Below are 12,287 nucleotides of genomic sequence, written 5' to 3'. Positions count from 1 at the left end.
AGGAAAGAAACTTCTCAGCCTGCCCATTACTAGACAGTCTAGCATAGTTGGTACAGAGGTTGAATCACACCATACTAATGGTGTGCTCTCACATTATGCTGGTAGCCAAGCTGTTAGGGTGCCCTCTGTAAGGGACAGGTCTCCTTCTGTTCATTCCCATCATACCTCTGTATCTAGAAATGTCCCTCCCATCCACCCTGATGACAGATTGTTAGAAAGGGAGCTCAATAGATTGAGAGTGGAACAAACCAGACTGAAGCTCAAGAAGCAACAGCTGATTTGGATAGACAGTCTTTAGAAATAGAGAGGGAAAGACAGAAGTTGGGTTTAGATACCCATGGTGGCAGCAGCAGTATTCCCCATAGTCATCCTGCAAAAGAGCATGATTCCAGGAATCTGCACAAGATAGTTCCCCCTTATAAGGAGGGGGATGACATTAACAAGTGGTTTGCTGCACTTGAGAGGGCCTGTGCTGTACAGGATGTCCCTCAAAAGCAGTGGGCTGCTATCCTATGGCTATCATTTAGTGGAAAAGGTAGGGATAGGCTCCTTACAGTGAAAGAAAATGATGCCAATAATTTCCAAGTTCTTAAGAATGCACTCCTGGATGGTTATGGCTTAACCACTGAACAGTACAGGATAAAGTTCAGAGAGACCAAAAAGGAGTCTTCACAAGACTGGGTTGATTTCATTGACCAGGCAGTGAAGGCCTTGGAGGGGTGGTTACATGGCAGTAAAGTTACTGATTATGACAGCCTGTATAACTTAATCCTGAGAGAGCATATTCTTAATAATTGTGTGTCTGATTTGTTGCACCAGTACTTGGTGGACTCTGATCTGACCTCTCCCCAAGAATTGGGAAAGAAGGCAGACAAATGGGTCAGAACAAGAGTGAACAGAAAAGTTCATACAGGGGGTGACAAAGATGGCAACAAAAAGAAGGATGGTAAGTCTTCAGACAAGGGTGGGGACAAATCTAAAAATGAGTCTTCATCAGGCCCACAAAAACACTCTGGTGGGGGTGGTGGGCCCAAATCCTCCTTTAATCAGAACAAGGAAAAGAAACCATGGTGCTATTTATGTAAAATAAAAGGCCATTGGACAACAGATCCCAGTTGTCCAAAGAAAGGCACCACAGCTCCTACCACTACAACCCCTACTGCTACACCTAGTGTCCCTACTAATAGCAGTGGTGGTGGGAGCAAACCTACTAATAGCCAATCCAAGGGAGTAGCTGGGCTCACTTTTGGTAATTTAGTTGGGGTTGGTCTGATTAGGGAGACCACAGAGGCTACTTTAGTCTCTGAAGGGGCTATTGACTTAGCCACTTTGGTTGCTTGCCCCCATAACTTGGAGAAGTACAAGCAACTAACCCTAATAAATGGTTTTGAGGTCCAGGCCTACAGGGACACAGGTGCCAGTGTCACAATGGTGATTGAGAAACTGGTGCACCCTGAACAACACATACTTGGACACCAGTACCAAGTAACCGATGCTCACAACATAACACAAAGCCACCCCATGGCTGTTGTAAATCTCAACTGGGGGGGGGGTAACTGGTCCAAAGAAAGTTGTGGTAGCTTCAGATTTACCTGTAGACTGTCTATTAGGGAATGATTTGGAGACATCAGCTTGGTCAGATGTGGAGTTGGAGGCCCATGCAGCAATGCTGGGCATCCCAGGGCATATTTTTGCTTTGACAAGGGCTCAGGCCAAAAAGCAAAAAGGACAGGGAAGCTTGGATCCTGGAACAATGGACCAAGTGCTCCCTAAAGCAAGGGCTAGTAGAAGCAAACCACTTCCTACTATCCCTCCCTCTACAGTGGATTCTACTTCTGAGGAAGAAGAATTCCCTCCCTGTGCAGAACCTACACCAGAGGAGCTGGAAGCAGACACTGCTGAGCTTTTGGGTGAAGGGGGGCCTGCCAGAGAGGAGCTGAGTGTGGCACAGCAAACCTGTCCCACATTAGAGGGTCTCAGACAGCAAGCTGTCAAACAGGCTAATGGGGATGTCAGTGACTCTCACAGAGTTTACTGGGAGGACAACCTCTTGTACACTGAGCATAGGGATCCTAAACCTGGAGCTGCCAGGAGATTAGTGATTCCTCAGGAGTACAGAAAGTTCCTCCTAACACTGGCACATGACATTCCCTTAGCTGGGCACCTGGGTCAAATGAAAACTTGGGACAGATTGGTACCATTGTTTCATTGGCCTAGGATGTCTGAGGACACAAAGGAATTTTGCAAGTCCTGTGAAACCTGTCAAGCCAGTGGGAAGACAGGTGGCACTCCAAAGGCAGCCCTTATCCCACTGCCTGTGGTTGGGGTTCCCTTTGAAAGGGTAGGGGTTGACATAGTTGGCCCCCTTGACCCTCCTAGTGCTTCAGGCAATAGGTTTATCTTAGTGGTAGTGGACCATGCCACAAGATATCCTGAAGCTATTCCTTTAAGGACCACTACAGCTCCTGCAGTGGCAAAGGCCCTCCTGGGAATATTTTCCAGGGTGGGCTTCCCAAAGGAAGTAGTATCAGACAGGGGAAGCAATTTCATGTCTGCATACTTAAAGGCCATGTGGAAGGAGTGTGGTGTAACTTACAAGTTCACAACACCCTATCATCCACAAACAAATGGACTGGTGGAGAGATTTAATAAAACTCTCAAAGGCATGATTATGGGACTCCCTGAAAAACTCCGCAGGAGATGGGATATCCTTCTACCATGCCTCCTTTTTGCCTACAGGGAGGTACCCCAGAAAGGAGTGGGCTTCAGCCCCTTTGAACTTCTTTTTGGACACCCTGTTAGGGGTCCACTCACACTTGTAAAGGAGGGTTGGGAACAACCTTTAAAAGCTCCTAAGCAGGATATTGTGGATTATGTACTTGGCCTCAGATCAAGGATGGCTGAGTACATGAAAAAGGCCAGTAAAAACCTTCAGGCCAGCCAAGAGCTCCAGAAGCAATGGCATGATCAGAAGGCTGTTTTGGTTCAGTACCAACCAGGGCAGAAAGTGTGGGTTTTGGAGCCTGTGGCCCCAAGAGCACTCCAAGATAAATGGAGTGGACCCCACACAATTGTTGAAAAGAAGGGTGAAGTCACCTACTTGGTTGACTTAGGCACTGCCAGGAGTCCCCTTAGGGTGCTCCATGTCAACCGCCTGAAACCCTACTATGACAGGGCTGATCTCACCCTGCTCATGGCAACAGATGAGGGACAGGAAGAAGACAGTGATCCTCTACCTGATCTCTTCTCTTCCACAGAACAAGATGCTCTTGTGGAAGGTGTAGTTTTGGCTGATTGTCTTACTGCTGAGCAGAAAGATAATTGCATAAATCTCCTAGGACAATTTTCAGAACTCTTCTCCATTGTGCCAGGCACCACTTCTTGGTGAGAGCACACTATAGATACTGGAGACAGTTTACCTGTCAAAAGTAAGATCTATAGGCAGCCTGACCATGTCAGGGACTGCATAAAGCAAGAAGTTCAGAAAATGCTGGAACTAGGAGTGGTTGAGCACTCTGACAGTCCATGGGCTTCTCCTGTGGTACTGGTACCAAAACCCAATTCTAAAGATGGAAAGAAGGAAATGAGGTTTTGTGTAGACTATAGAGGTCTCAACTTGGTAACCAAAACTGATGCTCACCCTATACCCAGGGCAGATGAGCTTATAGATACACTGGCATCTGCCAAGTATCTAAGCACTTTTGATTTGACTGCAGGGTATTGGCAGATCAAATTGTCAGAAGATGCTAAACCTAAGACTGCATTTTCTACCATTGGAAGACATTACCAGTTTACTGTAATGCCTTTTGGTTTGAAAAATGCACCTGCCACTTTTCAGAGGTTGGTGAACACAGTCCTGCAAGGGCTGGAAGCTTTCAGTGCAGCATATTTGGATGATATAGCTGTCTTTAGCTCCAGCTGGGATGATCACCTGGTCCACCTTTTGAAAATTTTAGAGGCTCTGCAAAAGGCAGGCCTCACTATCAAGGCTTCAAAGTGCCAGATAGGGCAGGGTAAGGTGGTTTATCTGGGACACCTTGTTGGTGGGGAACAGATTGCACCACTTCAGGGGAAAATCCAAACTATTATTGATTGGGTTCCCCCTACCACTCAGACTCAGGTGAGAGCCTTCCTAGGCCTCACTGGGTATTACAGGAGGTTCATTAAGAACTATGGCTCCATTGCAGCCCCTCTTAATGACCTCACATCCAAGAAAATGCCTAAAAAGGTATTGTGGACAGCAAGCTGTCAGAAAGCTTTTGAGGAGCTAAAGCAGGCCATGTGCTCTGCACCTGTCCTGAAAAGCCCTTGTTACTCTAAAAAATTCTATGTCCAAACTGATGCATCTGAATTAGGAGTAGGGGCAGTCCTATCACAACTTAATTCTGAGGGCCAGGATCAACCTGTTGCTTTTATTAGTAGGAGGTTGACCCCTAGAGAAAAGCGTTGGTCTGCCATTGAGAGGGAGGCCTTTGCTGTGGTCTGGGCTCTGAAGAAGTTGAGGCCATACCTGTTTGGCACTCACTTCATTGTTCAGACAGACCACAAACCTCTACTTTGGCTAAAACAAATGAAAGGTGAAAATCCTAAATTATTGAGGTGGTCCATATCCCTACAGGGAATGGACTATACAGTGGAACATAGACCTGGGAGTAGCCACTCCAATGCAGATGGACTCTCCAGATATTTCCACTTAGACAATGAAGACTCATCATGTAATGGCTAGTCTTATTGTCCTTCGTTTGGGGGGGGGTTGTGTAGGAAAGTACCATCTTGCCTGGCATGTTACCCCCATTTTTCACTGTATATATGTTCTTTTAGTTGTATGTGTCACTGGGACCCTGGTAACCCAGGGCCCCAGTGCTCATAAGTGTGCCTGAATGTGTTACCTGTGTAGTGACTAACTGTCTCACTGAGGCTCTGCTAATCAGAACCTCAGTGGTTATGCTCTCTCATTTCTTTCCAAATTGTCACTGACAGGCTAGTGACCATTTTTACCAATTTACATTGGCTTACTGGAACACCCTTATAATTCCCTAGTATATGGTACTGAGGTACCCAGGGTATTGGGGTTCCAGGAGATCCCTATGGGCTGCAGCATTTCTTTTGCCACCCATAGGGAGCTCTGACAATTCTTACACAGGCCTGCCACTGCAGCCTGAGTGAAATAACGTCCACGTTATTTCACAGCCATTTTACACTGCACTTAAGTAACTTATAAGTCACCTATATGTCTAACCTTTACCTGGTAAAGGTTAGGTGCAAAGTTACTTAGTGTGAGGGCACCCTGGCACTAGCCAAGGTGCCCCCACATTGTTCAGAGCCAATTCACTGAACTTTGTGAGTGCGGGGACACCATTACACGCGTGCACTACATGTAGGTCACTACCTATATGTAGCTTCACCATGGTAACTCCGAATATGGCCATGTAACATGTCTATGATCATGGAATTGCCCCCTCTATGCCATCCTGGCATTGGTGGTACAATTCCATGATCCCAGTGGTCTGTAGCACAGACCCTGGTACTGCCAGACTGCCCTTCCTGGGGTTTCTCTGCAGCTGCTGCTGCTGCCAACCCCTCAGACAGGCAGCTGCCCTCCTGGGGTCCAGCCAGGCCTGGCCCAGGATGGCAGAACAAAGAACTTCATCTGAGAGAGGGTGTGACACCCTCTCCCTTTGGAAAATGGTGTGAAGGCAGGGGAGGAGTAGCCTCCCCCAGCCTCTGGAAATGCTTTGTTGGGCACAGACGTGCCCAATTCTGCATAAGCCAGTCTACACCGGTTCAGGGACCCCTTAGCCCCTGCTCTGGCGCGAAACTGGACAAAGGAAAGGGGAGTGACCACTCCCCTGACCTGCACCTCCCCTGGGAGGTGTCCAGAGCTCCTCCAGTGTGCTCCAGACCTCTGCCATCTTGGAAACAGAGGTGCTGCTGGCACACTGGACTGCTCTGAGTGGCCAGTACCACCAGGTGACGTCAGAGACTCCTGTTGATAGGCTCCTTCAGGTGTTAGTAGCCTTTCCTCTCTCCTAGGTAGCCAAACCCTCTTTTCTGGCTATTTAGGGTCTCTGTCTCTGGGGAAACTTTAGATAACGAATGCATGAGCTCAGCCGAGTTCCTCTGCATCTCCCTCTTCACCTTCTGATAAGGAATCGACCGCTGACCGCGCTGGAAGCCTGCAAACCTGCAACATAGTAGCAAAGACGACTACTGCAACTCTGTAACGCTGATCCTGCCGCCTTCTCGACTGTTTTCCTGCTTGTGCATGCTGTGGGGGTAGTCTGCCTCCTCTCTGCACCAGAAGCTCCGAAGAAATCTCCCGTGGGTCGACGGAATCTTCCCCCTGCAACCGCAGGCACCAAAAAGCTGCATTACCGGTCCCTTGGGTCTCCTCTCAGCACGACGAGCGAGGTCCCTCGAATCCAGCGACACCGTCCAAGTGACCCCCCAGTCCAGTGACTCTTCAGCCCAAGTTTGGTGGAGGTAAGTCCTTGCCTCACCTCGCTGGGCTGCATTGCTGGGAACCGCGACTTTGCAAGCTACTCCGGCCCCTGTGCACTTCCGGCGGAAATCCTTCATGCACAGCCAAGCCTGGGTCCACGGCACTCTAACCTGCATTGCACGACTTTCTAAGTTGGTCTCCGGCGACGTGGGACTCCTTTGTGCAACTTCGGCGAGCACCGTTTCACGCATCCTCGTAGTGCCTGTTTCTGGCACTTCTCCGGGTGCTACCTGCTTCAGTGAGGGCTCTTTGTCTTGCTCTACGTCCCTTCTCTCTGCAGGTCCAATTTGCGACCTCCTGGTCCCTCCTGGGCCCCAGCAGCGTCCAAAAACGCCAAACGCAAGATTTGCGTGTAGCAAGGCTTGTTGGCGTCCATCCGGCGGGAAACCACTTCTGCACGACTCTCCAAGGCGTGCGGGATCCATCCTCCAAAGGGGAAGTCTCTAGCCCTTGTCGTTCCTGCAGTATTCACAGCTCTTCAGCCTAGTAAGAGCTTCTTTGCACCAACCGCTGGCATTTCTTGGGCATCTGCCCATCTCCGAGTTGCTTGTGACTTTTGGACTTGGTCCCCTTGTTCCACAGGTACCCTCAGTCAGGAATCCATCGTTGTTGCATTGCTGATTTGTGTTTTCCTTGCATTTTCCCTCTAACACGACTATTTTGTCCTTAGGGGAACTTTGGTGCACTTTGCACTCACTTTTCAGGGTCTTGGGGAGGGTTATTTTGCTAACTCTCACTATTTTCTAATAGTCCCAGCGACCCTCTACAAGGTCACATAGGTTTGGGGTCCATTCGTGGTTCGCATTCCACTTCTGGAGTATATGGTTTGTGTTGCCCCTATCCCTATGTTTCCCCATTGCATCCTATTGTAACTATACATTGTTTGCACTGTTTTCTAAGACTATACTGCATATTTTTGCTATTGTGTATATATATCTTGTGTATATTTCCTATCCTCTCACTGAGGGTACACTCTAAGATACTTTGGCATATTGTCATAAAAATAAAGTACCTTTATTTTTAGTATAACTGTGTATTGTGTTTTCTTATGATATTGTGCATATGACACTAAGTGGTACTGTAGTAGCTTCACACGTCTCCTAGTTCAGCCTAAGCTGCTCTGCTAAGCTACCATTATCTATCAGCCTAAGCTGCTAGACACCCTATACACTAATAAGGGATAACTGGGCCTGGTGCAAGGTGCAAGTACCCCTTGGTACTCACTACAAGCCAGTCCAGCCTCTTACAACCACCTCGCTGAAGGCTGTTCCTTGCATCAATCTGTAAGCAGGCTTGTGATCTGTAGTGTGGGCCTCCTGTGGGTCTCCGGTTCAGTGCTGTATGCCCATGGAGCAGGGTGGTCGGTTCCCACCATTTCCAGCTCTGGCACGTCAGGTACTCATCATCTCTTATTACAACAAATAACAAGCAGGCCAAACAACTTGCCCAGAAACCGAGACCTAACTACGCATCGTGTGAGTGTGTGTACAGCTGTATGGGGCCCAGCCAGGGGGGGGGAAGGGACCCAGGGGAACCCTCCCCAGTGTATGATCTTCCAGGGAGGTCTAGGAGAGGTGTGTTTGTCGTGCTCCTAACTCCGCAAGTTAAGAGGCCCATCTGCATCGTCATCATAGTCATGTCAGGAGTGTTCCATGCTCCCGCCACCTCTGCCCATAGGGGAGCTATCTGTCTGTTCCTCAGCCCTCTCATTTCTTCCCTCTGAAGTGCCCTTTCTTCTGCCTTGCCAAGGAAGTGATGTCTGCTTATAGCACGTGTCCTACTTTTATAATGTTTTCAGGGCACTTCGCCCACTTCATATCTAGCCAAAATCCTTTAGCACTGGGAGACCACGTGTCTGCTGAATATCTTACCTCCACCATTGGGGGTATAAAAGGTGTACTTTGGCTCTGTTGTAAATTATTATATAGGGCTCAATTTGGTTGGGTTGTGAATTGCTGTCAAGCTCTAAATCTCAGAATTCTCTTAGTCACACCTTTTTATGTCTTGCGTACACAGTGAATGTGCTGTGAGACATATTGTTTAGAATTCAGTGGGCTTACCACACGCCCATAGCTTACTTACCATTAATTGTTTTCTATGTCACTCACATTTGCAATATTTCGATTGCTTAGCTCCCATAGACTGAATCTTCCTTTCTTGTGTTCATTCCTCCATGGAGGATGGACCAAGTACATGTGTTCTTTTCGTCTTTCTACAGTACGCTATTTTTTATATTTTAAAAGTGCTTTCGTATCATTCTTGGATGTGCAATGTGCTTTCCAACATTCATGACAAGCATACAGCTTATTTTTCACCCTAAACGCCGTCTCTATAGACACTTTAGTTACTTTCTCACACTGTATTCCTCTACATGACTATACTCTACTGCCCTCAGTGCCACTGTACTCTACACTGTGCAACTCTATACCACTCCACTCTGCTCAGTTCTACTCCACTCTAATCTATATTGTTCCACTCTATCACTCCACTCTATGCCACTCTAATCTATGCCACTCCACTATACGCCACTTCACTCCACTTTATGCTACTCCATTCTATGCCACTCCACCCTGTCACTCTCTGCTATGCCCCTCTACTCCACTCCACTCCACTCTACTCTATGCCACTTCCCTTCATTCCTCTCTACGCCACCCTACTTCATAGAATGCCACTTTATGTGACTCTATGCCACTCTGCTCTACATCACTCTAGAATACTCAACTGAACTCTACTCTATACAATTCCACTCTACTTTACTCCTCTCCACTCTATGCCTCTCCACTCTATGCTACTCTACTCCAGTCTACTGTACGCCACTTTATTTTATCCCATTCTACTCTACGCCACTGTACACCACTCAACTCTATGCCACTCTACTCCGTTGCACCCCTCTCTACTCTACGCTACTCTACTCCATGCTACTATACTCCACTCTAAGCCACTGTACTCTCCACCACTAAGCTCTATTCCACTCTACTGTATGCCACTCCATGCCACTCTAATCCACCCCACAGAATGCCACTCAACTCTATGCCACTCCACTCAACTCCATGCCATTCCACACTTTTGCACTCTACCCTACTCTGTGCCTCTCCATTCCACTCCATGCTACTCCACTCTATCCCACTACGCTCTACTCTAGTTCACTCTATGCCACTCCACTTTACTCTCTCCCACTCTACTCTATACTACTTCATTCCATGCCACTTCACTGTACTCCACTCCACTCCATCTCACACAATATCACTCAATGGCACTACATGCGCTCTACTCTATGCCACTCTACTGCACACTACTCTATGCTGTGCCACTCTACACTACTCTCCTATAGGCCTTTCTACTCTATGCCACTTTTTTCTCTGCTCCTCTCTACACCACAGTGTCACTCCATGCAACGCGACTGTATGCTACTCAACTCCACAACACTCTACTTCATGCAGTCCGACTCCACTCCTCCTAATTCTTTGCCACCCCTCTCCATGACACACTGTTCTCTGACTCTATGCCATTCCATGCCACTTCACTCTACACCACACTATGCCACTCTACACTACACTACTTTACTCTATGCTACTCTATGCCATTCTATTCAACCTCACTCCTCTCTACCCCACTCTGCTCTATGCCACTCCATTCCTCACAATGCTATTCAACGCCATGCCAAGGCACACCACTTCATTATATTCCACTGTATTCTATGACACATTACGTCACTCTACTCTTTGCACTTCAATCTACTCCCTTCTATGACCCTCCATTCATCACCACTCCATTGTTTGCTAGTCAAGTTTACGCCACTTCATTCCACACAATGCAACTCTAAAGCAGTATGCACCAAGCAGCTGAATGTGTCTGAAGAGACACCCAGAAAAGAAAAAAACAACAATATGTGGGGGCCTGTTCCGAGCCCCTCCTGGCCTGGAGGAGTTTTGTCGGCCGTGGATTAAGTTTTTGCAGTGTTCACTTCCCCGACCCCAGCACTCATAGAACACTTGAGACTTGCAGGGCAGAGTGGTGGATCTTGTTAAGAAGTCTGGGCTTCTTGGTTTATGGGGAGTCTTGTCACTGGAAGCAGAGAGGTAAATATTTGCTGTGATCTGCTACTCAAAGAAAAGACCCTGATCTAACTTGAAAAGATGGGTTTTAAACAAACGCTAAATCTATCCACTCCACGGACACTGTGACCTTTTTTAAGCCTATCAGAGCCACACCAGGGTAGACTTTTCAGAGCCCAAGTAGCTCGCCATGATCGTATAGTGGTTAGTACTCTGCGTTGTGGACGCAGCAACCTCGGTTCGAGTCCGAGTCACGGCATTGCGGGTGGAAATGTCACGGCAGTTGGGCAGCATTTTTATTCTCACTTCTTAATATTTACATGAGTTAAGAGCTTGAACCTAATTTCAACGGTGAAATTAAATGTCTTTGAAGAACGCGTTAACAATGTTATTATTCATTTCCCCTTTCTGCGCTTTTACGTTTGTGGCGGTCCTGATGTGAAAAGTATGAGCTACAGTTTGGTTTCACGGGACCCGGTCAGCAAGAGGGATGGATGTCTGTGTCTCCTGTACCTGCAGCGCCGAGGCTCCTGTACTGACGCGGAGTAGATTTCAATGTTGAAAGGGATCCTGCTAGTCAAATATCAGTTTTTGCAGCAATTCAGGCCGCGAAGAAAAAAGGTCTAAAAATAACTATTTGTATAGAAAGTAAGACTGAGCTCCCAAGGGTCTGAAAGAAAGAGGCGACGGAGAAGGACACTGAGAGGCGCGCTCACCCAATCAGCGTTTGGCTTCATCATCCCGCACCCGACGGATCACCGGGCAGCTAGAGGGAAAGTTTTGAAACTTAAGCCAAGTTTATTAGTCGTGGTCGAATCGTGAATTACACAATTATGCTCCTTTGTGGAATTTGGAGTAATGTGGGGAAAGACATCTACCCAAGAGCGGAGGAAAAGAGCGCGAGCAGCGGCTGTTGTGCCAGTTCTGTTGGATTTAGAGCGATTTTCTTGTGCAAAGTGTATATCAGGTTCCTTTCGGATCTGAGCGTGTATTTTGCACCAGGAAAATAGCCTTGTGTAATTCTGTACAACCTTGCATAATGTTGCTGTAATTTCGCGTAATTACACTGCATTGAGTTACACTGGTTACGCCCATCCCTACATTTGACTCATGTTTAACAGAGAGGTCCGTCCATCTATTGATCCATTCATCTGTCCATCCATCTTTTTGCCTGTGTGCCTGCTTATCTATCTGCTCACCTACCTGTGCGTGACTGTGAACCTGTCTAACAGAGTGTTGATGCCTGGCTGTATGCTTTGTTAACACTATAACGCTCATAGGGACATTGAGGAGGACATCTTGGCGCTATGTTTTTTTTTGGTATGAAGCAACCGTTTTCAGATCCTGACAGTCCACACAAAGTTGATCATATGTGATCCCATTTTCGTACCAACAGCTGCTTCTCTATATACTTATCGGTCCACGTCTATTACTACATGTGCTTTCTATTTACTTTCTATTTCAATCTGGGTATCTGCCTTACTGCCTATTTCTGCCCATCTCTGTTTATGTTAACACTTTAAAGCCTACATGCTGACTACCAAGGTCTTTGTGGCGTGGTTATTTCTAAATCAGGCGCGTGTGATTTACAGCGGTTTCTGTGAAGCTGATTATATCTCATCCATGATTTACTAACAGCTACATACCTGCCTTTCTGTCTACAAACCTGTACAGATGCATCGGTGCATGTGGCTTATTTATGACGATCTGTTTAACCTTCTATCCGTCCT

The 12,287-nt window shown here is 47.3% G+C and overlaps 1 non-coding gene across 1 annotated transcript; it reads left to right on the top strand.

Moving 5' to 3' along the window:
* The first annotated feature begins 10,744 nt into the window (after positions 1-10,744).
* On the top strand, positions 10,745-10,816 carry TRNAH-GUG (transfer RNA histidin (anticodon GUG)). The gene has a single exon. It is a non-coding gene; the product is annotated as a tRNA-His (tRNA).
* The last annotated feature ends 1,471 nt before the right edge of the window (positions 10,817-12,287 follow it).

The sequence above is a fragment of the Pleurodeles waltl genome, chromosome 12 (assembly GCF_031143425.1).
Source record: "Pleurodeles waltl isolate 20211129_DDA chromosome 12, aPleWal1.hap1.20221129, whole genome shotgun sequence".
NCBI classification, from domain to species: domain Eukaryota; kingdom Metazoa; phylum Chordata; class Amphibia; order Caudata; family Salamandridae; genus Pleurodeles; species Pleurodeles waltl.
This window is presented reverse-complemented; position numbering and strand designations above follow the sequence as displayed.